Source organism: Staurois parvus, unplaced genomic scaffold, assembly GCF_062004578.1.
Source record: "Staurois parvus isolate SC_StPar_1 unplaced genomic scaffold, SC_StPar_1.0 ptg000025l, whole genome shotgun sequence".
Taxonomy (NCBI): Eukaryota; Metazoa; Chordata; class Amphibia; order Anura; family Ranidae; genus Staurois; species Staurois parvus.
Window position 1 is genome coordinate 20,739,452 of NW_028317821.1, and position 25,738 is coordinate 20,765,189.

Consider the following 25,738-nt stretch of genomic DNA (forward strand, 5'->3'; position numbering starts at 1 on the left):
CTCTTATCAAATTTCTTGAGGTGTCTACTTTCTAAAAAGAGGTAATCTTTGATAGGTTTTGAGGAAGTTACATGAGGAAATATGCCCTTTGAAAGCCTGAAGGTGGTCAGTGGATTTTGGGGGTCTGTATGTGGCTAAGCTGACAAAAAGTCTCTCACATGTGGTATCCCCATACTCGGGAGAACTAACAATGTGTTTTGAGGTGTTATTCCACATATACCCATGGCATGTGTAAACACTATAACATTTAACAACTTTGTGTAAAAATTGTCATTTTGCAAACATTTGTGACAATGAAACCTTCCATGGAATCAACATGCCTCCCAGCAAATTCCTTGGGGTGTGTTCTTTCCATAAAGGGGTCATTTGGTTTTTTTTTTACTGCCCTGGCATTTTAGCAGCTCAAGAAATGTGATAGGCAGTCATAAAGTAAAAGCTGCGTAAATTCCAATATACTGTATATACCATAGTTTCTAGAAGACACAAACCAATTGGTATACACATATTGGGATTTGTTTTGTTTTTTTACCAAAGACATGTAGCTGAATATATTTTGGCCTAAATTTATGACAAAATTTTAATTTATTGGCTATTTTTTTATAACAAAGTAGAAATTTTTTTTTTTTTCAAAATTGTTGGCCTTTTTTCATTTATATCACAAAAATAAAAATCCCAGTGGTGATCAAATAGCATCAAAAGAAAGCTCTATTTGTGTGAAAAAAAGGATATAAATTTAGTTTCCAGTTGAAATAGTGCAGTGGTGAATAGCAAAAAATGGCCTGGTCAGGAAGGGGGAATACTTTACGAGACTGAAGTGGTTAATGCTGCTTGTTATAAATTTGTATATACATCAGTGTCTATAGTCTGGCCATAGGTTTCTTCAAAAATTATGCCTATATCCTAGACCTAACTCATGTATTGCAACAGCAAATTACATTCATACGTTGTTGTGAAATCTTTGGCTATGGTGATAAGTAAAACTGTTCTGTTGGTAATTTTCAGTTATACAAATTGTACATTCCAACTTCTTTACTATATCCGTATTCAAAACAGCTTAACACCCCCACACTTGACTTAAGAATGAACTTGGCATTCCGTCATATGTGGCATTATTCTGCATACAGTATCTGATTTGCAAAGATTTCCTGGGAATCATCATACAAGCAGGTGCTTGTACATTAACATTACAATGACCTCAAGGTTACAGTCTGAATGTTGTATATAAGAATACTATTGAGATTACAGCACTTTTGGCTTACTATGAAATAGATCTGTGTTACTGCTTCGCAAAATATTTATTATATTTTATAATACTTTTTAAACAATAGGTAAGTATTGCAGCAATATCTGTATGTGTAGCCTTGTGTGCCCAAATAAAAATGGTGCAAAAGTGAGTAAAATTAATAAATCTATCCACCACCTTATTTAAATGATATGCATAAAGTGCTAGATCACAAATAAAATCCAAATAAAATGCAAACAACAGTTGCTGCCTTATATATAATCAAATGAATACTCTCATGTGAAAAAAATGTCCTTCACAGTTGCACTATAAATAAAAAAAACACCACACAAATATGCACAAAAAATGATAAATCATTAAACAATAGTAATTCTTAAATAAGTCCATGTTATCAATTGTGTGCAGATTTAAGTGATCCAGTTGTCTCCATAAACATGCCGCTTTTCATAAAAAAAAAAAACACCACCATGTGCTCGTGAGAAACCACTCCCTTTTGTGTATTCACTCACCAGACATACATGCCTCCCACTCTCATGATTGGCATGATTCGCTTGTGAAACTCCACAGAAGACCTCTGAAGTATAAATCTCCTCCCTCCTATTCACAAGGTATCATCGTCATGGAAAGAAAAAAATGATCTCCAATGGTACAATAACCAATATACACACTTTATTTAACCACTTGCCCTCCTGTGGATTTATCTCCCTTTCTGACCAGGCCATTTTTTTGCATTACAGCACTGCGTTACTTTAACTGACAATTGCGTGGTCATGCAACGCTGCACCCAAATTAAATTTACATCCTTTTCTCCCACAAATTGAGCTTTCTTTTGGTGGTATTTGATCGCCTGTGTTTTTTATTTTTTGCACTATAAAACATTCCCGTGACACCTTGATCCCTATCAAATGAGGGCCATGCCTAGTTGTGTGCAGCTACAGGTGATTTAGGTATTGGCAAAACTTGACTAGAATATTTGTAGAGCATGTAGAGGGGGTTTGAGCATCAGACATGTATGGTAAAGGTATGTTGAGGTACTGGAAAATATATTTAAAGTGTATGTATAGCCAAAAATGTTTTATTTAGTAGAAAGGAAGGGTTAGAACCCCTGTGAGATTATTTTTGCTGATGTTTTCCCTTTATTTCCTGTCCCAGGGATGCAACAGGAAATTAAAGAAAATCTCCCAAAGTGAGGGTATTTCACCTGTTTGAAAGTTGTCCCCAGAATAGGTGTCCACTTTCAAATATTTCTTCTCTATTAACCACTTGCCCTCCAGAGGATTTACCCCCCCTTCCTGACTAGGGCATTTTTTGTGTTACAGCACTGCATTACTTTAACTGACAGTTGCGTGGTCATGCAACGCTGCACCCAAATTAATTTTACATCCTTTTTTCCTACAAATTGAGCTTTCATTTGGTGGTATTTGATCGCCTGTGTGTTTTTTATTTTTTACACTATAAAACATGTGCAGTATAAAAATGTAAAAAATCTAATTTTGTCATAAATTTAAGGCAAAATTCTGCTACATGTCTTTGGTAAAAAAAAAAAAAAAATCCCAATACGTGTAAATGGCTTACGTGAAAATTTTAGTGTTTACAAATGGCGGTATATATACTGGGATTTGTTTTATTTTTATAAGCATAGGCGGTGATCAGGGACTTATCCGTCATTACAGTAGGGTTATAAAAACTGCTGTAGGTATGTGTAGTTACCTCCTAGGTGCCTAACCATCACGTGCATTTTTCCCCTTTGCCCGAATGGAGTCTCTCTAACCCCTTAACAGTAGCCTAACCCTAAGTCAAGTACTAACTTTAAATAATTCCCTATACTCTGCTGCAACTCACTTTGTCCTATTCTTTTGTACCCCACGTTTACATCCCTGAGATCATAGGGTCAGCTCAATAATAGTATACTGAAATTCTTGTTTCTTAAGACAAATAAATAAGATTGTTTCCATCATGTTGTTCTTCTTTATGTATACAGAGTACCAAAGAAATACGAGCTTGCAGAAGTTGATTGATTTTCTGGCTGCTCTTATGTTTTATGATTTAACACCTTACAATGTACTCCTTAAACCACTTTCCATCTGGCTATAGTACATATACATCCTCGGTTGCAAATGGAACACCCAGGGTTATGACTGCAGCAATATGCCATAACCCCGGTATTGTTTTTTTCAGACGGCAATTCCCTTTCTCTTAAAAGTAGTCTGAACAGTGGATTTGCCTCTAAAATGCTGCTTTCTAGTGTTCTCTTGCTTACTTGGAGGATCGGTGAGCCCGAGAACTCATGTGAAGATTGCGGTGACTGGGCATAGAGATGAGTTAAGGAAAGGTGGCCTCCACTCATCTCTATGGCCTAGGAGGATGGGAGCCATGTCATTACGTCAATTTCGGTTCCGGCTTAATGTAAAGAAGGCCATTTTTTTAGATGATTTTTTTTTTATCTAATGCTTTACATTTTAGAGGGGTCTTATTGACGCCAGATCCTCCATAAAGAGGACTTTTCACTGCTTATTTTTTATCACAAGGGATAGGAGTAAAAGTGACACAGTATAAAAATTGTAAAAAAATAATAATAATAAAAACATTTTACGTACCCCCGTGCTTGCATGCAATGGTGAACGCATACGTAGGTCATGCTCACATATGTAAATGGTGTTCAAACCACACATGTGAAGTATCACTGAGAACGTCAGAGCAACAATGCTAGCTCTAGATCTCCTTTGTAACGCTAAACGGGTAACCTGTAGCAGTTTTTTTCTACAGGTTCTAAGTAATTTTCTAGCAAAAAAAAAAAAAAGCATTGATTGTTACATATATGACAGAAGTGTCAGTAAGGAAGTTGTTTAAAATAGAAATAAACTCCCTTTGTTAGTATAATCATTTTGCATAATATTTCACCTGTAATTGGATTGCTAATTTTTTTAAATAAGCCTTTTGTTAGTGGTATATTTTAACTTTTGAAATCTTACCTCTGTGCATGTTAGAACCTCTATTATGCACTGTAATAATAACTGTGCACCTACACTGGATCTACGGGTGCATGTTCAAAATCTGTCACATGATCTGCTATTGGTTCTACATTTCCCAGTGACCTTAGTGTACAGAACACTTGGTGTGTGTCCTGGACAGCAAGTACATTGCTTTGGAGACATTGCTTGTTACTCGGGTTCTCATCCATATAAGGTGAGGTTTTCAAGGGAAGTTTGGCTAGAGAGAGTGCTGGTTTTCAGTACTCTCTGGATTGATAATTCTGTATTAGGGACCCTGAATGTCAGAGGTTCAAAGAGTTTTGGGTGGGAAGAACCTCCAAACCCTGACTACCAGGAGTCCGATCCCGAAGGGGTAAAGCTCCAGGCAAGGGAGGCTTGAAAGGCAGCAGGGTGAAATCAGCACCTGTATCATTGAGGCAGTATGGAGCAGCTCACAAGCTGTAAGCAAGGTGAATGTCCTGAGAACTGAGACACTTGTTGCTGAACCCTTACGACCTCTACGGCACCCTGAAATCCAGAGGAAACCTACCGCAGTGTGGGTCCAAAAAATCAGCCTAAGCCATTCATGTGGTTTCTTTGTGCTATATATGTGAACTGTTTATTTAACTTTTTGCTGAAGGAATCTTTTTATATTGACCTGTTTGGCAGAACTAATGAGGAACTGTTTACTTTAATCAAACTCGGCTGGCTGATGTTCCTGGGCTAGGATCACATTAGCTATTATTATGAAAGAGTGAAATGTGGACAGAGAAGCAGAAACAGACAAGATGGGGATGGCAGCCTCCCCACAGGTTTGGTTAGGTGAGATAGAAGTTGTCCATAGAAAGGCCTATGCAAGTAAGTGTTGATCAGAGCTCAGTAATGTGTCATAATCCTTGAGTGTAGTTATTATTATTTTAGTATTTCAGGTACTTATATAGCGCTGTCAATTTACGCAGCACTTTACATATATATTGTACATTCACATCAGTCCCTAACCCTCAAGGGGCGTACAATCTAAGTTCCCCAACCCACATTCATTCATACACATGCTAGGGCCAATTTAGACAGGATCCAATTCACTTTACCAGCATGTCGTTTGGAGTGTGGAAGGAAACCGGAGTACCTGGCGGAAACCCACGCAGGCACAGGGAGAACATGCAAACTCCAGGCAGGTGGTGCCGTGTTTGGGATTCGAACCCTAGTACTGCCAGGCAGAAGTGCTAACCATTTAGCCACTCTGCTGCCCAGAGTGGGTATGAACACCCCCAGGGGACAACCATGTTCCTGGTAAAGGGTCAGTGTCACCATAGAACAGGAAGCATGTACTATATGGCACTCACTGTTTTGGAAGAACAGAATACATACACTCAAAGAAAGCAGAGCAAAGACATAGCTTGTTTAATTTTGCAAAGCATTCTTTTTTGAAAAAACATCATTTACATTTGTAGTTAAATTTAGTATCGTTGCCAAAAAAAAAAAAATCAGTGTTTTGATTTTCATAGTGTGCTCCTTTTTATAGAAAATATACAATCTCAAGGAAAAGGTTATAATCTCCTCTCATTGCATTTGTTGTAGCATAAATAATTGATGAATAAAAGTCATGAGACCAAAGCGAAAAGGCTGTGTAGCATCTAGGCGTGGGATGTGAGCAGTTATTGGATATTTTTTCATGACAGAATATCTGCCATGTATGCTGTGCTTTATTAATCCTGTGCCAGTATTGAGAAAAGTCTTATTGAATTCTGACCTTTCACTCAGCAGGAAAAACTGTACTGTAAACAGAATTATTTGAAGTGATACTTCCACATTACAGCATTACTTCATTTAATATCATGAGGCTTTTTTAATTTACCATAGAATGTGTTTCCATTTTTGCCGCATAAAGTCCTTTTTGAATGTACATCTTGTACAGTCATTTGTGCTGTGCAATATAAGCATATGACATGTTTTCCCAAGTGGACCTTAATATCAGTATGAGATAAAACAGTCTAGTTCACCACATATGGAAAGAACATCTAGCCTGAATAAGTGTTAAAGATTTACAGCATTACAGATTTTTTTTTATTCATGTATCTGCTACAGGGCAACATGTATTTGGTCGGGGGAGACCTCATTTTTTTGGCCTTGTGCTTTTGTATCACTTGTTCAGTCTTGCAGGCCTCTGCAAGTGTTAACACCTAGTGTTCCATCTTGTAATTTACCACATTCCCAGATTAAAGGAAGTTAGCTTTTTATTGTTTTCCTAAAAAAAATGAAATAACTGGCTTCTACTATAGTATTTACTATACCCACATCTTCTGCTCTGCAGCACAGTGGGGCTTTTGTTTCACATTTTCCATTTAATGCTGTTTATTCTTGGTTTTTTGGCCATTAGACATACAGTAGAGCAATGTTGGATGAGGAACTGCTTTATGTCATGTCAAGTGTAAGTTATGGCTTAATGCTGACATTCTTCAAGTCTGCAGTGCCAGGTAATACTTATAGAATGTATATGTCTCTTTGTAGCAGTATTTAAATTTTTGTAGCTTTTTTGATTGACTGTTTGTTATTATTATGATAGATGGCTGCAAAACCTATTTGGCTCCCATTCTTGAAAAGAAACATACTTTTGAGTGCCTTTTGCTGGCTTGAACTCCAAGCAGTGGAATGTTGCCTGCTGAAAAGCTATAGCGTGAGAGCATATCAGAAGGGGGGCAGCAGTATGAGCTGTACAAAAGGAGATGGCAAACCTGGCAAGCAGTTGTTTGACTTTGTCCCATGATCTCTGGTGGGGTTAGTACAGTGAAGGAAATGAGTATCTGATCCCCTGCTGATTTTGAATGTTTGTCCACTCACAAAGAAATGATCAGTCTAAAAATCGAATGGTAGGTGTATTGTAACACTGAGAGACAGAATAGCAAAAAAAAATTCAAAAGAAATGCATGGCTAACAAATTATGCACTGATTTGCATGTACATGAGGGAAATAATTATTTGATCTCCTATCATTCAGCAGGATTTCTGGCTACCAGGTGTCTTTCATACAGGTAACAAGCTGAGATTAGAAGCAGTCTCTTAAAAGGAGTGCTACTAATCTCATTTTGTTACCTGTATAAAAGACACCTGTTCACAGGAGCAATCAAACAATCAGATTCCAAACTCTCCACCATGGCAAAAACCAAAGAGCTGTCCAAGGATGTAAGGGACAAGATTGTAGACCTCCACAAGGCTGGACTGGGCTACAAAACTATTGCCAAGCAGCTTGGTGAGAAGGTGACAACAGTGCAATCATTCGCAAATGGAAGAAACGCAAAACAACTGTCAGTCTTCCTAGGCTTGGTTCACCATGCAAGATCTCACCTCGTGGAGTGTCAATGATCATGAGAACAGTGAGGAATCATGCCAGAACTACACGTGAGGATCTTGTCAATGATCTAGGGTCGCTGTTTTGAAACCCAGCTATGATACTACCTGCTTGGAGTTTGCATGTTCTTACTGTGCCTGCGTTAGGTTCCTCTGGGTACTCAAGTTTCCTCTCACACTTTAAAGACATGTTGGTAGGCTAATTGGCTCCTGTCTAAATTGGCCCTAGTTTTTGTATGTATGAATAGAGTTAGGGACCTTAGATTGTAAGCTCCTTGAGGGCAGGGACTGATATGAATATACAATACATACAGTATGCAATGCGCTGCATAAATGGGTCTATATAAGTACCTGAAAAAAATAAAAATAAAAGTACTGAAAGCTCAATGCACTTTTTTCACAGAAACTTTGTTGTTAAAACTTTCATTTTTGAAACACCCCATTTTAGCATGCTAAGTAGGTCTTTGGAGTAATACAGTATGTTCACATTTTTCTATATTTAGCTCTACCTTAAAAGAGAATAAATCTTTCCATCTGTATGTGTTCTAGTGACCACTCTCATTACAGTGCTACACAGAGAAACAATAAAAAACAGTAATAACCAAGGTGACGTTTGTGTTTAGTGATTGAATTCAGCACAGTGAGCCATTGCATCGTTCTATTGTATTAAATGTGGCAAAGAAATGCCAGGTTGTAAAACTACAGTGCAAGTAACAATCAGCTTTGATAGTGCAAATGGCCCAATAAAGCTTAATTTAGGTGTTTCATACATTCTTTCCCGTAATATTTTAGAGTTCAAAGCATTCTTTAGAAGGATGTGGAGAGGCATTGTTAGGGGAACATATTCAGAAGATCATATATCCTTATTTAAACACATTAACTTACTCTTTTAGCACTAATCAATTTTTATTCATAAAACCTTACCAGAGTGCAGCTGTGGATGAAAGGAGATAATAAATTTTGAAAGCAGAACCTACCTACCTATCCAAGAAGTGAAGGGAAGTAATATTAAAGCTAAGTTGGAGGGAATATGTATTGAAGTGTTGTTTTTCTAAGTAATGGAAACATTTGCAGGAGCAGATATCAGATCACATTCAGACTTAAACTGAGTACCACTGCATCATAAATTAGTCTTTCACGTGTATTCATAGTCTGCTTTCAAGCTACCAAGTAGCTGCATTACATGACATTTATAGAAATATAGATTAGATGGTTCATACTAGAAAAATGAACATTATTTGAAATTTCAGTTGTGAAGTCAAAGAATGGGCGTCTATATCTTCGTTCAAAATAAGATGACAGATCTGTTGAGGCACTTGGATGAGGAACACATGATCAAGAGAAACTGAGACTATCTATTTCTTGAATAGTCTGCCTTTTCCCCCTCATTTACAGTTTGAATGGTCAGTCCACTTAAAGCCGATACTTTATTTTCTGGATGCTAGTTGAATATTGCATGTCTGTCTTTCCAACACTCATGCAGCAAGATAATGTTTCTTATATTTCCAGGCTTCACTCCTGCCACAATTGCTAAAATTAAAGAAAGGAACTGGGTTGCCTCTTAAGAGTATCAGTTGCATTCAAATAAACATACACTTCTCTCTTCTTGGTGTGTGTGCCTGGGATCACACACATTTGTGTACTGGGCAATCAGGCTTTTTATTTTAGAGAACATCAAAGTACAAGTTAGTAGGAGACATCACCCACAATATGTAAATCACTTCATGGTGATCCTCTGATGACATACTCAGTAATAATGTCTGCTGGAGATGAAGGACACCTCTTCTAAGTGTATCCACTGATTAGAGAAAGGGCTGAATGCTTACCTGAAAATCATGCTGCGTGTCTGAATTCATAGCATATAGTGCTTGTAAAATAAATTGTAAGAAGAAGCCAAACTAGAATTGATTCCACTGAAGATTCAGCAGGTAAAATGTAAAACTCCTTTATTAAAACATGTTTTTTGAGCAAACATTGCTCCTTCCTGAAAAGGTGACACAATGGGGTTGGATTACTAAAGGCAAATAGAATATCCACATTTCAAGTGCAGCTGCACTCATTTTCCCCAGAGCTTAGTGAATGTGGTGAAGTCTGCTGATTTCCATCATCAAATTGTGCAAGCAAAAATATTATTCTTTAATGTTCCTTTCACCTGGTGGAGTATTCTTTATAAAGTAAAGTTTTTTAGCACATTCAATAAGCTCTGGGAAACTTAGTGCAACTGCACTTATAATGTGCACATTCTTTTTGCCTTTAGTAAAGCAACCCTAATAAGTTGGGGTTCTACAAGAACATAGTGCTTAGTTTCAGTACTGGGTAAAAATTAAACTAACCATGAACTTCAAATAATGATCTCTACCAACTTTTCCATAAGGCTGTCATTGGTATCCAGCTTTCAAGTCTAGATTGTACAGTATTACATATGGCTGTTTTGAGGCTCTGCAGGAATGAGACCTAGTAATTTTGATGTAGGCGTACAATTAATCAATAAAAGTTAAAGTGGCATAAGTATTGCATTTCCCTGTTTAAAAGACTTCAGCTCGCATAAAGGAGAAGACAGCAGTCCCTACACTTCGACCCCCATCATTTTACATTCTAGAACAGGGCTTGACAAATTTGCTTTTGAATCTAGGAGCCAGCTTAAAAAAATTAAGTGTCAGTTTTTTTCTTTCTAAGGATGAGTTTACCTTTGGGAACATGTTACATGTTCTACCCATTTTTAGGATGGAAAATGTAACATGCTCCCGATCCTGCAGCCATGGCCCACTGCCCCTGCTACCTGTGACAGAAGTACGGGGAGAAGTTCCCCTTACTGTCAGTTTTAAAAAAACAGCGGGGCTCTGGGACTTACCTGCAAAAAATGTTCATTTATAATTTTTTTGTAGAAAGGTGAACATATCCTTTAACTAATCAAGCTTTTTAGTTATACAGTGCTGCGCTACTTTAACTGACAGTTGCATGTATATAATTTTTTCACACAAATAGAACTTTCTTTTGGTGGTATTTGAGCATCACTGGGTTTTTTATTTTTTGTGCTATAAATAAAAAAAGACTGATAACTTAAAAAAAATATTTTTTTTAACTTTTTGCTATAAAACATGTACCATATAAAATGAAAAAAAAATTAGGCCAAGCTGTATTCTGCGACATGTCTATGGTAAAAAAAAAAAAATAGCATCTACCAAGGATGGTATATATGCTGATATTTTTTTTTACTTTTATACTGGTAATCTCGGCAATCAGTGACTTATGGCGGGCATTTAAGGGGAGAGATGGAGAGGTCCTGGGGCTTTTTAGGGGGGAGATGGGGGGGTCCCGGTGCTTTGTAGGGGGAGATGGGGGGTCCTGGTGCTTAGTGGATGGAGGTGTGGGGTCTTGGTGCTTAGTGGGGAGAGATGGGGATACTGGTGCTTAGTGGGGGGGAGATGTGGGGTCTTGGTGCTTAGTGGAGAGAGATGGGGGTCCTGATGCATAGTGGGGGGAGATGAGGAGGTCTTGATGCTTAGTGGGGGCAGATTGGAGGCTCTGCCAGTCAGTGGGGGGAGAGGGGGGCACTGGTGCTCAGTACCTGGCTGCTTGATCCATCTGGAATCCTGTAGAAGAATCATCCCTTCTCACATTTCTAGTCTGCTGATTTTTCTCATTTGAAGGGATGCCAGGGATTCCAGTGCAGTGATAGCTCAGACAATGTCACAAAAAGCCTAACGCAAAAGAAAACTTCCTCTACCCACTTCTCTGCCAGGCACTGATTGATATCTAATGCAGAGCCCAGCTGAGGAAACCAGTGGTGAAAGTCCTTTGCTGCCGCTTCTTGTTTGCTTGGCTGAGCTGTCGCTGCAGTAGTGGCATGCCCGGAATCCCTCCAGGCATTCCAGCCACAAGAGAATTGATACAGCTGTCACTTCTCCTGTCAGTGGCAGCGCTCCCCCTCCCCTTTTCATCAGTGCAGCGCCCAGGGCTCTCTAGATGAAAAGATTGCCCCCCCATCCAGGGAATATGAGTTACCAACTGTGGAGTCACTGTTTTACTAAGGGATGTGCTAGTTTTTGTCTCCCTGAAAACCTGCACTTTCCCGCTGTCAGTAGAGAGATTTGTGTACAACACAGATCTCTCTCCTGTCACTTGCTCTAACGATTGGTGGGTCCTGACCATGAATCATTGGCCAGGATCCAGTGATCAGTAAGGGATCCAGTAAGATCGCAGCCGGGTGCATGCCCCCTACCCAGAAGTGCGCCTGTTGCCAACAGTGAATGGGCTGAAAAAAGCCCAGGCACCAGGACGCAATTTCTAGTTGCTATGGTGACTGGCAACTGGGATTTGTCGAGCCCTGTTCTAGAAATTGCTAAGCTCCATAAGATGCATTACAGTATATTGGTTTTGTGTGGATTTTTTACTTGGAGTTCTATGGCTTGTATAAATACAAATGTAAGTGTTCTTTTAAAATGCATTGTTGTATAGCAGGGGAAACTCTATACAGCTACTGATATCCTTGTATTTTATAGCAGAGTTAAATAAAAATTGTTATATTTACACCTATAATAAAGGATTTCTTAATGGTTTAAACATCACATTTTCTTATTTAATACCTAGATGGCCTATGGTATGATGGTTTGAAACTCTGTTTCTCCAGTATTTAGATAATTCAAAACCAAGGGTCTCTGTACATTGGCAAAGCATTTGAAGGCGGCACCTATTCACAAATAATTTCTGCTGGTCTCTTAAAACTCAGCATATCACTTATTCATAAAATATTTTTTGCCAGTTTTCTTAGTTTAAAAGTGAGTGGGCAAAACTAAATTTTCTGTCAGGTTTCTATTTCGATCTTGACCTCAGTGGGGAATTTTCTCATTTTCTCATATGATGGCTGTGTGTGAAATAAAGGGTGCTGTAGTAACTGAATTGCAAAGTACAGATAACAATAAAACATTGTCAGAAGTAAAATAGAATTTCAGGATATATCGAACTAATTTTAACACTGCTCCCTCTCTTTCTAACACCTATACTAACTAACCTGTGAAAGAAAAATCTGTATACTTCTTTTTAGGATGCTCCAGTCCAGTTCACATGATATCCCTTGTGTCAACCAGCTCCAGCTGCAGGGGAGAGGAGAGAGTGCGTGGCTACAGCTGGAATGCCTGGAGTGGTGACGTCACACAAAGGCTTAATATAGTTCAGTGTTCTCTACTCTCCCTATGTTATGATCCGCCAGGTGGTGCCTCAGGCTGCCAACTGACAGACCTACTCAGAGCGTGGGGTCTAAGCCCGGGCTGTGCTTTCACCAGAGCCCCTGATGGTGGGGATGGACTTGAAACAGTCCCGGGCCAGGTAACGACCTCAGAGCAGGCCCGCCAGTGGCTGAGGAGACCCTTGGGGACAGGTACCGGGAGAGCCAGATATGAAGAGGATGGCGGCCCCAGCAGGGTAGTAACGGATTGTGGGCCCGTGAGGGTAAGCGGGGTACAGAATCGGTAGGCGAGAGTAGTCGGGTCACACGCAGGGTCAGCAGGGAAGTCAATCCGTAGAATGGTCAGGGCAATCCGGGTCAAACGCAGGAGCAGGCAGAATAGTCAGGACAATCCGGGTCAAAACGCAGGAGCAGGCAGAGTAGTCAGGACAATCCGGGTCAAACGCAGGAGCAGGCAGAATAGTCAGGGTCAATCAGGGTCACAGGATAGGTGCAGGAACTCAGGATCACAGAAGACCTTGCGGCAATCTGTGACAGTGCAGGGCATCTTTAAATAGTGCACCCTGCACTGTCATTGGCCAGCTAGGACGCGCCCCCAGCTGTCATTGGACGCCTGAGGCGCGCCCGCGGCTCCTACTGCGCATGCGCGGCGTCCTGTCAGCGGCGGCTCGCCGGGACCTAGTGCCCGTGTCCCGGCGCGATCCGCCGCCACTGCGCATGCGCGAGGGACGGAGCCGCGATCGCGGACCCTGGAGCCGTGGTCCCTGACATTGCCCCCCCCAATGGGCACCCTCCGGGAGCCCCACTGATCTCTCCACCGCGGGTGAGCACGAAAAAACTCCCGGATGAGCCTGGGCGCGTGGACGTTCTGGGCGGGTTCCCATGAGTTCTCCTCAGGGCCATACCCCTTCCATTTTATCAGGAACTGTGTCTGGCCCCCCCTCCTTCGGCAACTGAGGATAGTCTCCACTTCAAATTCCTCCTGGTCACCTATAGTGACTGCCTCGGGAGGTCTGGATTCACGGTCCGGGAAGGGATCCGGTCTGGATGGCTTCAGGAGAGATACATGGAAGACAGGATGTATCCTGAAGGTCTGCGGAAGCTCGAGCTCGTAGGCCACCTCGTTAACCACTCGTTTTACCGGAAAGGGGCCGATGAACTTGGGTCCCAGCTTCCTTGAAGGACATAGCATCTTCAAGTTGGTCGTTGCCAGCCAAACCTGATCCCCTGGTTGAAGCAGCAATTCTCCTCTTCTCTTTCTGTCGAATGCCCTCTTACTGTCCTCTTGGGCTTTAGCGATGGCTTCCTGAATTGTCTTGTTATTGACAGAAAAGAAGTTCAAGATGTCTTGAGAAGCTGGTACCGGATTCTCAGGCATCAGATCAGGGAGGAATGTGGGATGATACCCATAATTGGAAAAGAACGGGGATTGACCCGTGGCTGAGTGACTTGAGTTGTTGTACGTGAATTCCGCGGAAGGCAGCAACGACAGCCAGTCGTCCTGAAGGTAGGATGTGTAGCACCGTAAGTACTGTTCCAGCGTCTGGTTTGTTCTTTCAGTTTGGCCGTTGGTCTGTGGATGGTAGGCGGATGAAAGCGACAGCTTGATTCCCAGCGATTTACATAAGGCGTTCCAGAACCTGGAGGTGAATTGGACCCCCCGATCTGATACTATATCTTCGGGAACACCATGAAGCCTAACCACTTCCTTGATGAAGATCCGTGCCGTTTCCGGTGCTGATGGGGTCTTCTCCAGGGGCACGAAATGTGCCATCTTTGAGAAGCGGTCAACGATCACCATTATTGCAGTGTAGCCCTGGGATGGTGGAAGTTCGACCACGAAATCCATGGCTATCATTTGCCAAGCCCGCTTGGGTATGGGTAATGGACGTAACAATCCCCATGCCCTGCTCCTGGAGGGCTTGTTCCTTTGACAGGTGGAACACGTTCGGACGTACTGCTCACAATCCTTGATCATGTCTGGCCACCAGAACGAGCGCCGTAGCAGATCCAGCGTCTTCGTTACCCCGAAGTGGCCCGCCATAGGATGGTCGTGGCAGTGCCCTAGGACCAGGGTTCGCACTTCTTCTGGGACCATGATCCGGTCTTCCTTCCAAATTAGCCCACCGTGGCTCTGGAGGGGTGATTCTGACGGAACTGGTAGTCCTACAGAAGCATCAAGAAGTCGAGAGCGAAGTTCCGTTTGTAGAGCGAGGAAACTCCCAGAAGGTAAGATGGTGTCAGGTAGCACAGCGTCGTCGGGGTCCTCAAACATGCGGGACAGAGCGTCTGGCTTAGTGTTCTTAGTACCGGGTCGGTACGTTATATGGAATGAGAATCGAGAGAAGAAAAGCGCCCATCTCGCTTGGCGAGGTCTCAGTCGTTTTGCCGTTCTCAAATATTCAAGATTTTTGTGATCTGTGAGTATTAGGATTGGGTGTGTGGCTCCTTCCAGTAAATACCTCCATTCTTCAAGAGCAGTTTTAATGGCCAGGAGCTCCCGATCTCCAATGTCGTAGTTGCGTTCCGCTGGAGTCAACTTCCTGGAGAAGAATGCCACAGGGTGCAGAAGTTCCTTGGTACCATTCCTTTGGGACAAAACCGCCCCTACAGCATTTTCGGAGGCGTCCACTTCCAACACATATGGGAGAGAAGCATCTGGATGGCAGAGAATGGGAGCAGAGGTGAACAATTCTTTGAGCTTTTCGAAGGCTGTCTGCGCTTCGGGAGTCCACTTAAAGCGGACCCCTTGTTTCGTCAGTTGCGTGATCGGGGAGACCAGACCGGAGAAGTTCCTAATAAACTTCCTGTAAAAATTGGAAAAACCGATGAAACGCTGTACCCCCTTTTTGTCGGCGGGTATTGGCCAATCTAAGATCGCCGTGACTTTCTGGGGATCCATCGCGACCCCCGCGGAAGAGAGAACCAGTCCCAAGAATGTGGTTTCGTGCTGTTCGAAACAGCACTTTTCTGCCTTTGCGTATAGCCCGTGTTGACGCAACCGTTCTAATACCCGTATCACATGACCCCGATGAACCTCCAGTGAAGGGGAAAAAATTAAGATGTCATCCAAATAAACCACCACAAAAATATCAAGAAGGTCACGAAAAACATCATTGATAAAGTGCTGAAAGGTCGCCGGTGCATTACAGAGCCCGAACGGCATCACCAAGTACTCGTAGTGACCGAATCTCGTACGGAACGCCGTCTTCCACTCATCCCCCTCCCTGATACGGACAAGGTTATAGGCCCCCCGCAGGTCTAATTTAGTGAATATCGTTGCCGATCTCAATCTCTGGAGGAGCTCGGGGACTAGGGGTAAAGGATAACGATTCTTTACCGTTATTTTGTTCAGGTCACGGTAGTCTATGCAGGGCCGTAACGATTTGTCCTTCTTCTCTACGAAGAATAACCCGGCCCCGGCTGGGGATGTGGATGGACGAATAAATCCCTTCCGAAGGTTCTCATCAATGTATTCCCTCAGTACTCCTGATTCTGCTTCGGACAAGGGAAAGATACGGCCGAAAGAGATTTCAGATCCGGGTAGGAGGTCTATGGGGCAGTCGTAGGAACGGTGCGGAGGGAGAACGTCAGCTCCTCGCTTACTAAAGACGTCTAAGAAGTCATGGTAGGCCGGGGGAATAACCTGGGAAAGATCGGTGTCACCATCCAAGCACAGGAGGAACCGGGGGACCACGGATCCTGTGACGTGGCAGTGACTTAAACAGTAGGGTGAGCAAAATTGAACTGTTCCCCTTTCCCAGTCAATCTGGGGGTTATGGGCCCTCAGCCAAGGGAGGCCCAGAATGACTGGAAAAAGGGGGGACGCGATGGCATCCAAACGGAGGAACTCCTGGTGATGGTCTGCCATTGTGGTGAAAATGGGTGGTGTCTCCTGGTCCACCACCCCTGATTTTATACGAGACCCATCTGCCAAGAAGATGTTGAACCCCCTTTCTTTGGTCTGGAGAGGGATTTTTTGCCGGTGGGCAAAAGTCAGATCGATGAAGCAACTACAGGCTCCTGAGTCAACGATTGCGGTCACCGACAATGTTCCTCCGGGGAGCTGTAAAGACACAGGAATGGCCAGGTAACTCGACAGATCATCCCTTCCTGCGGGTAGAGAAAAAGAAACGGGCGTGGACTTACTCATTTTAGCAGGACAGGAGCGCACCTGATGACCAGCTTCCCCGCAGTACAGACATAGGTTCTGTGATAGTCTCCTTTGACGTTCCTCGACCGATAAGTGAGAACGGGCCAATCCCAGCTGCATGGGTTCCGGGTTGTCCCCTGTTTCCGTGCTTCGCGGATGGTTCCCTGGGGTTGGAGCTGTATCCCTGGAAGGAATCCATGCCACCCTTTGACCCTGACCGCTCCTTTCCAGCCGACGTTCCCTTAGTCTACGGTCAATTTGAATGGCCAACTCAATCAGTTTTTCCAGGGAGTCAGGTAGGCCTACTCGCGCTAGTTCGTCCTTGAGAGGCTCAGACAGCCCGATGCGGAACTGGTGGCATAAGGCCGCATCGTTCCATCTGGTGTCGCCCATGCAACGCCTAAAATCGGACGCGTATTCTTCGGCTGTCCGGCGGCCCTGCCGCAGGGAGTATAGAGTCGCTTCAGCGGAAGCAGCTCGCTGAGGGTCGTCATACAAGACGGCCATGGCCCGAAAGAATTCGGTCACGGATTCAAGATGGGGGTCATGCTTCTCCATCAGACGGTGAGCCCAATCCTGGGGCTCATCCTGAAGGAGGGAGACTATAAACCCCACCTTGACGGTCTCAGTGGTGAACGTGCGGGGTTGTAAGTCAAAGTATAGGGTGCAGGCGTTCCGGAAGGCCCGGAAGCGGCTCCGATCACCACGGAACCGTTCCGGCAGAGGAACGCGGGGTTCAGGAGCTGGGGATGTGGCAACCGCTCCGGATACCGGGTTAGCGGGAGGTCCTGCAGGTGGAGGACTCTGAGCAGGGGGAGTCAGGGGGGCTATTGACTCCATGCGGTCCTCCAGTCGGGTGCAGCGACTGTGGAAGTTCTGAAATGCCTGGGTCAAGGTGGCCAGGTGCTGACAAATATCCTCTAGGGACGCCGGTCCACTTCCTGGCTCTGTCATGGCCGCAAGGTACTGTTATGATCCGCCAGGTGGTGCCTCAGGCTGCCAACTGACAGACCTACTCAGAGCGTGGGGTCTAAGCCCGGGCTGTGCTTTCACCAGAGCCCCTGATGGTGGGGATGGACTTGAAACAGTCCCGGGCCAGGTCACGACCTCCGAGCAGGCCCGCCAGTGGCTGAGGAGACCCTTGGGGACAGGTACCGGGAGAGCCAGATATGAAGAGGATGGCGGCCCCAGCAGGGTAGTAACGGATTGTGGGCCCGTGAGGGTAAGCGGGGTACAGAATCGGTAGGCGAGAGTAGTCGGGTCACACGCAGGGTCAGCAGGGAAGTCAATCCGTAGAATGGTCAGGGCAATCCGGGTCAAACGCAGGAGCAGGCAGAATAGTCAGGGCAATCCGGGTCAAAACGCAGGAGCAGGCAGAGTAGTCAGGACAATCCGGGTCAAACGCAGGAGCAGGCAGAATAGTCAGGGTTAATCAGGGTCACAGGATAGGTGCAGGAACTCAGGATCACAGAAGACCTTGCGGCAATCTGTGACAGTGCAGGGCATCTTTAAATAGTGCGCCCTGCACTGTCATTGGCCGGCTAGGACGCGCCCCCGGCTGTCATTGGACGCCTGAGGCGCGCCCGCGGCTCCTACTGCGCATGCGCGGCATCCTGTCAGCCGCGGCTCGCCGGGACCTAGTGCCCGTGTCCCGGCGCGATCCGCCGCCACTTCGCATGCGCGAGGGACGGAGCCGCGATCGCGGACCCTGGAGCCGTGGTCCCTGACACCCTACTTCAGCCTGACGCTGCTGCTGACTAATCACGTGACCAGACCGGAGTGGCCTAAAAATAGGTACCGTATTTTTCACTCCATAAGACGCACCTGACCATAAGACGCACCTAGGTTTTAGAGGAGAAAAACAAGAAAAAAAATGTTCTGAACCAATGGACTGCAGACACAGTACAGGAGATGACCAGAGACTGCAGACATAGTACAGGAGATGACCAGAGACTGCAGACATAGTACAGGAGATGACCAGAGACTGCGGACACAGCACAGGAGATGACCAGAGACTGCGGACACAGCACAGGAGATGACCAGAGACTGCGGACACAGCACGGGATGACCAGAGACTGCGGACACAGCACAGGGGATGACCAGAGACTGCGGACACAGCACAGGGGATGACCAGAGACTGCGGACAGTACAGATGACCAGAGACTGCAGACAGTACAGGGGATGACCAGACACTGCAGACTGTACAGGGCATGACCAGACACTACGGACCTTTAGGGAGGGAGGGCAGGGGAGCGGGTACCTGACTTTGACACTTCCGTAGAGCTCTCCTTCCCATACTATGGGCGCCGGGTGCCCACTGCGCATGCGCGAGAAGCGCTGCACTTTGTGAATGGCCCCGTCGTCTCCTGGGACCTGTCATGTGTTCCAGAAGGCACCGGACTATTCACAAAGAGCAGCGCTTCTTGTGCATGCGCAGTGGGCACCCGGCTGTCACAGATGCCGGGGCGGGAAGACTACAGCGCTGGACCGAGGAACAGGTGAGTTCCTGCCGCAGAGAACAGCTGAGCGGCCGGCCCGGTATTCTAACATGGCGGCGGCAGAAATACCGGACCGGCCGCTTTATATTCGCTCCATAAGACACACTGACATTTCCCCCCTTTTTTGGGGGGAAAAAAGTGCGTCTTATGGAACGAAAAATACGGTAAGTATGCCGTTTTAAGATTAGTTAGATTTAGATCCCGATTACTACTTTAACTTTCCCTCAAAATAAATAAATACATGAAAAATGTTCTTCTGTTTCTCCTTTGTAGAGATTTCCCATCACTCTTCTGTTAGGGGAAATCTCCCCAGTAGGAACGAAGGTTATAATTAACTGGCAAATGCTATAACCCTTCCCATTCTATATAAAACGAAAAAAAAAAAAAAAATTTGCCTGAATTTGGGGTTGATTGAGTTTAAATAAAGATTAAAAAGGGGGGCGTGTCCAAGATGGCGACCGGACAAGCCGCCTAAACCGGAGCTCTCGGCATCCCGATCCTCATCCACCGCCATCCAGGTGATCTCCTTCGGCGGGAGTAATCGGGAGACCCGGCGTCGCTATTGGGGACACCACTGAGAGGCCCGGGACGTTCTTGGCCCTGCTCCGCTGCAGTGATCCGGTGAGGCCTACTGCGGCTGAGTGAAGCCGCGATACTCGCCGGCTTGCGCTCGGCTGGGTGTCGGGTGCGAGTGACGCACAGTGTCAGTGTGAGGAGGGGACTATTGGTCATCTCCCCCTCCTCACCCGGATCAGTGAAGGGAGACAGCGGATTCCTCTGTTCCCACTGAGCAGTCTCCACAGTGGAGCGGTGAGGACTGTCACGGCCCGACGAGACCGCGACCACACCCATTAAAACGCCGGGTGGGTGATAAAGAGGATTGCAGGTCCCCAGCACCTTTGTGCCAAGCACAGTGAACATTGTCCCCTGACCCATCGGGGTACCCCCCCACCCGAACCTAGAGAGAAACAGCCAACAATAGGGCCCATATAATCCCCTGCAACAGTGAGCTGTGTGGCAGCTAGGCCCGACGAAGCTGACTCCTCTGCACAGATATACTAGGGGAACACAAAGGCGACCCCTACAGCCCCTCAGGAACACAAAATTCTATGAAATACACAGATTCAGCAATATCAGTCTCTGCCTTTCTGCTCATCGCTGAGATATACACAGTCTATCCAGGAATAATTATCCCCCCCTCTTTCGCAAGTTTTGGGGGTCCCAACCCGATCCCACTGAAAATGTCTACTTAATACTTTGATCCTTGACGCACGGAGGTGGGATTACGCAATTATAACACAGAGAGTAACCGCCAACATGGGTAAATCTGACAAGAAATCTACTACCCCTCGTTCCAGATCCCCTCGTCGTCTGAATGGCCCTGCCACTCGCAGTATCCCGGAATTATTCCGGTCTCAGACTCCAGAGCACGCGGAAGCTTCTTCCCATGTATCTCCCCCACATTCGCCTCGTACAGAGACTCCTTTACAGTACGTGGCTCAAGCCGCAGCTTCCTCTATTAGACACTCTGAAACCTCACCTCTCACTATAGGGGACTTGAAAGCGGTCGCCTCAGATATTAAAGGGACTCTCTCTGCGGCAATTGCTGAGTTACATATTGATTTGCAGGCAGTGGCTAACAGGCTTGACGCAGTGGAAGATAAAGTAATCGCACAAGACCTAACCATTCATGATATGTGCAAACAGGTTGATACGCACACTATGCATTTGAGGGAGCTTGATCGTCACATCGAAGACCTGGATAACAGGGGAAGACGACATAATTTAAGGGTGCGGGGTGTCCCTGAGGCAATCGAATCTGCCCAACTTTCCCAGGCGCTTTTAACCATCTTTAATGATATTTTGGAAAGACCACCTGAATCCCCAATTGAAATCGAACGTCTACATAGGGCTTTGCGTCCTAAGGGCAGAGACACTGATCCACCGAGAGATATAATTTGCTGTATGGTAGACTTCAGGCTTAAAGAAGAAATACTACGTAGAGCTCGGGATAAACACCACTTGCGATATCATGAAACAGAAATTAAATTATTCCAGGATCTATCCCACCTCACCTTGCAACGTAGGAAAGACTTACGCCCATTACTAGATCTACTTCGCTCCAGGGGAATAGCATATCGCTGGAAGTTTCCGTTTGGCCTATCAGCAACACACCTGGGGAGATCAGCTCTCATGAGATTCCCGGAAGACCTTACATTATTCTGTGAAACTCTGAATATCCCTTTACTGGACATTCCCAATTGGTCAAGTGCAACTCTTCCCTCATCACGGTCAATTGAAGACCCCATGGAGACGCAATTCTCTAGACACCCTAGAAGAGAAAGACGAAGCAGATCCCCTCACGCCTCAACCTCCCCTGTACGACGGCGGCTCATCACTGGTGATAGTTTACCAGCATCACCTGCACATCGCAAGGCACGTCACGAATGACTCTCCTCAGTTTTTTCCATCCATCTGTGTAGCATCTTTCTCCCAATCGGAGGCCTCTTTATACAAGACCCAAATGTGTTTCATATTTTTCTTGTAGTGCAAGGTTCCATTCCACAGTCTATCGAAAACCACCTATACTCCCGGGGAGTAGACACTGGGGTATGTTTATTGTATCAAATCAGCATATTGCTTCTGTATACTATTTACCAGTTATATATATTTGTATATCTTAAATATACCTGCTGAAGTTATTCTCGCGCTTTGCCCCAGGGGAATATATGTGACTCTGCTAAGGGAGATGCGGGTGATACCCCTGTTGAATTGGGCACCTACGCACCTGGTCAGGAAAGGCCTAATGTATTAACTTATTAGCTCTAACGGAAACTGAAATGTAGACCTGTTTGGGATCTAGAGATGCTGGCCTATCCACTTTTCTGGATCTACGCCTGACTCTCTGAATCTCAACTTCTTATGCGTTAGATGCACTTAGATAAGACATCCATATATTCCTGCTTTTTATGTCAAAACACCAAAGTTGTGTAAAACCAACTGATCCTATTTGGAGGACACGTATTTTATATTCCTTGAGACACTCTGGAGATAGCTGTTATAATCTTTCTTACTATCTCTAGAGTGACCCTATGGTATTGCTCGTGCATGATCGTAGTATACTTGGCTGTACAACTTGCCCCTAATGAATCCCAGAGTATGCTACTGCTACACGGTCTCACAGGATTCATTCTCAGTTTAGCATGCTTTCCTTCATACCCATCATTCAGCCTGGATACATGTGTATGGCTATCTGTGTTAAGCAGACACTATGTTAATACCCCAATCCTGCAACCTCCTCACTCTCCCTACAATATTTTTCTCCTACATAGTAACCCGAACTCCTTCACATACATCGTGGTATCTGGTATAGTACATACCTTCTACTCACTCATGGATCAGGTGGTGTTTCAGCCATGAGATATGGGACCTCCATATTTGATGTTCACATTTATGGTTCATCTCGCTGTTGTGTTAAGTTTTGACCTATACAGTTATTCGATTTGATCCATGCTCACGTATGGCCACGGATTATGAATGCCTTCTCCTTGATGGCCTGCCATGGTCTAATAGGCGTTGGGGAGTCCAGCATTCCTTAGTAGTGACCTACTGTACAGCATAAGATCACTCGGTTGGGACCAATATTTACCTTGTTTATGGAAAACGGTTCAACAGAATGAATGGCCTAAGGCCTACATCCCGGAATATTCCTATGTTATGTTATTGCTGTTGCCCTGCATTGTTTCGCATAAAGATGGTATTCTTACTCGGAACGGATACAGTTTATGAAGACCATCTTACGATGGCACGATTGTTTGCTATGCATGATCGAAGTCATTTATAGGAATTGTCTACTTATTTCCTACATTCTGTTTAACTTGTGATCGTATAGTATCTTTGAGGTATGAGCATGCTATATTCCATTGAATAACACAGTCTTAGTGTCCATTCACATCAACATTTTATACATTCAATCTAATAGGACCTTTCCTTTAGCACATACCTCTTTCATATCGGTTCTCGTGCATTTACTCTTGTGAGCCTTACTATCGACCCTCTTGCTCATTCACAATATTTGTACTCATCCAGCTTTATACATACTATTTTACACCTACCTCCCTTTCCAAATAAGAATAGATTACCTCTCGGTATAAATTAGCTACTTCCCACATATCTCTGTGTGTCAAGGACACCTTATGTTGGAACTAATTCCTTTGTATACCTCTCGTTTGAGAGAATAAGACCTCTTTACGATTTTACTGTACACTCACAATGCGGCTGTCTCTGGGTTCGACACATCTCCACATGTAATTTCGTATTCCTGTATACAATTTTACATACAACCATTTCATAAGAGCTTTAATAGGAGATAGAGTAGCTGGTCTATCTCTTCTCTGGAGTTTAGTTTGTTCTGGAAGTTGAAGGAATATATATTAATACATATATATGGGTTTCTATGAGACACGCCTGACACTTCTTTTCTTCTTTGTCACACTCTTTAATTCTTCCTCCATATAATTACTATCTCTATTTCTACCTCTAGACGACCCTGTTCCCCTCCCCCCCCCCTTTTTTTTTTTTTTTTTTTTTTTTTTTTTTTTTTTCTCCCCGCCACTCATTTGTTGTACTTATAGACTTTGCACAGGTTTTTCTAGTATACAATATCATGGCTATCAACCACACATCTCCATGTTCAGCCCGCACGCTCTCAGTGGCCTCTCTTAACGCCAAGGGCTTAAATATACCTGAGAAACGCTCACAACTTCTAACATACATGAAAAACCTTCGAGCAGATGTGCTATTTATCCAAGAAACACACTTCCGAACGGATCACATACCTAGATTTTCAAATGCTAATTACCCAACGGCTTATCATGCAGTCAACACGGAGGTGAAAGCAAAAGGTGTTTCCATCTTACTTACCAAACAGCTCCCATTTAAAGTTACTGAGTCTCTCGAGGACCCTGAGGGGAGGTACCTCTTTCTCAAAGGTTCCCTTTTTAATAAGCCACTTACTTTTGCCAACATTTACAGCCCCAATACTGCACAAGTATGCTTTTTTCGTAAAATCTCCAAATTACTTGCTACGTTTCAATCAGGTATTTTGATTCTGGGAGGTGATTTTAATGTAGCTTTGAATCCGCTGGAAGACACTTCAACTGGTTTTTCCTCTAAACCATTCAAAGCACTTAAACAGATTAAACTTGAACTTCATGACCTTCTCCTTCATGATACCTGGCGCACCCTTCACCCTACGGACAAAGACTACACCTTTTATTCCGCACCACACAAACGCCATTCCAGAATAGACTATTTTTTTCTCTCACAAAAGGACTTACATATACTGAAATCGGCCTCGATCGAGCCAATGATTCTATCTGACCATCACCCAATTATGATGACTTTACAATTCCCGGACGTACCAGCCGCACCCAAAACATGGAGATTGGATCCCTTTCTTCTTACAGACTCATCCGTCACCCTCCAGATCCGTGATTCTTTGATCAACTACTTTAAAGAAAACGCATCTCCAGATACGACCCCCCTCGTACAGTGGGAGGCGCACAAATGTGTAATGCGTGGCCTTCTCATGTCCATATCCGCTTCACGAAAACGCCTAGCTCAAGCATCTTTTACCGCCTTATTGCAAAAAGTCCGTGTACTGGAACGCACGCATAAACGCTCTAGAGCCTTGGAATCTGCAACAGAACTAGTTCAGGCGCGAAAACAACTCCAAGATGTCGTTGAAAAAAAAACCAAACGTAATTTTACTCTACAACAGAAACTTTTCTATGAACATGGAAACAAGAGTGGCAAATTTCTAGCCAGGGCCTTGCAATCTAGAAGGGCAGCTCAGCAAATCTATCAGCTCACTTCCAAGCAGGGTCGCTCACTGAAAACATCACCGATTATTGCAGCTGAATTTGAGCAATACTATTCCTCTCTCTACAATTTGCCCATACCTTCTAAACCGACAGGAGACACTAGGCCTCGTGAGGCTATTATTCAGACCTTCCTGACCAGATACATGGCAAACCCTATTTCTAGAACAAAAGCGCAAGACTTAGATGGCGCCTTGACCCTGACGGAGCTACAACAAGCCATTGCACAATTGAAACCTGGTAAAAGTCCAGGTCCTGACGGGTTTATCACTTCGTACTATAAGTCCTTTAGTGACATCTTAGCACAACCATTTCTACGGGCCTTTAATACTTTAGATACACCAGGGCAGTCCATGCGCCATCTCTCTGAGGCTCATATTACGGTCATACCAAAAGAGAATAAGGACCAAACCTCTCCAGCGAACTACCGTCCGATCTCTCTATTAAACGTTGATCTAAAG

At 44.4% G+C, this 25,738-nt stretch overlaps 1 protein-coding gene across 3 annotated transcripts in view; it reads left to right on the forward strand.

Annotated features, from left to right (window-relative positions):
* METTL25 (methyltransferase like 25) overlaps positions 1-25,738 on the forward strand; it is a 266,005-nt gene that overhangs the window by 74,493 nt on the left and 165,774 nt on the right. The window lies entirely within an intron of this gene.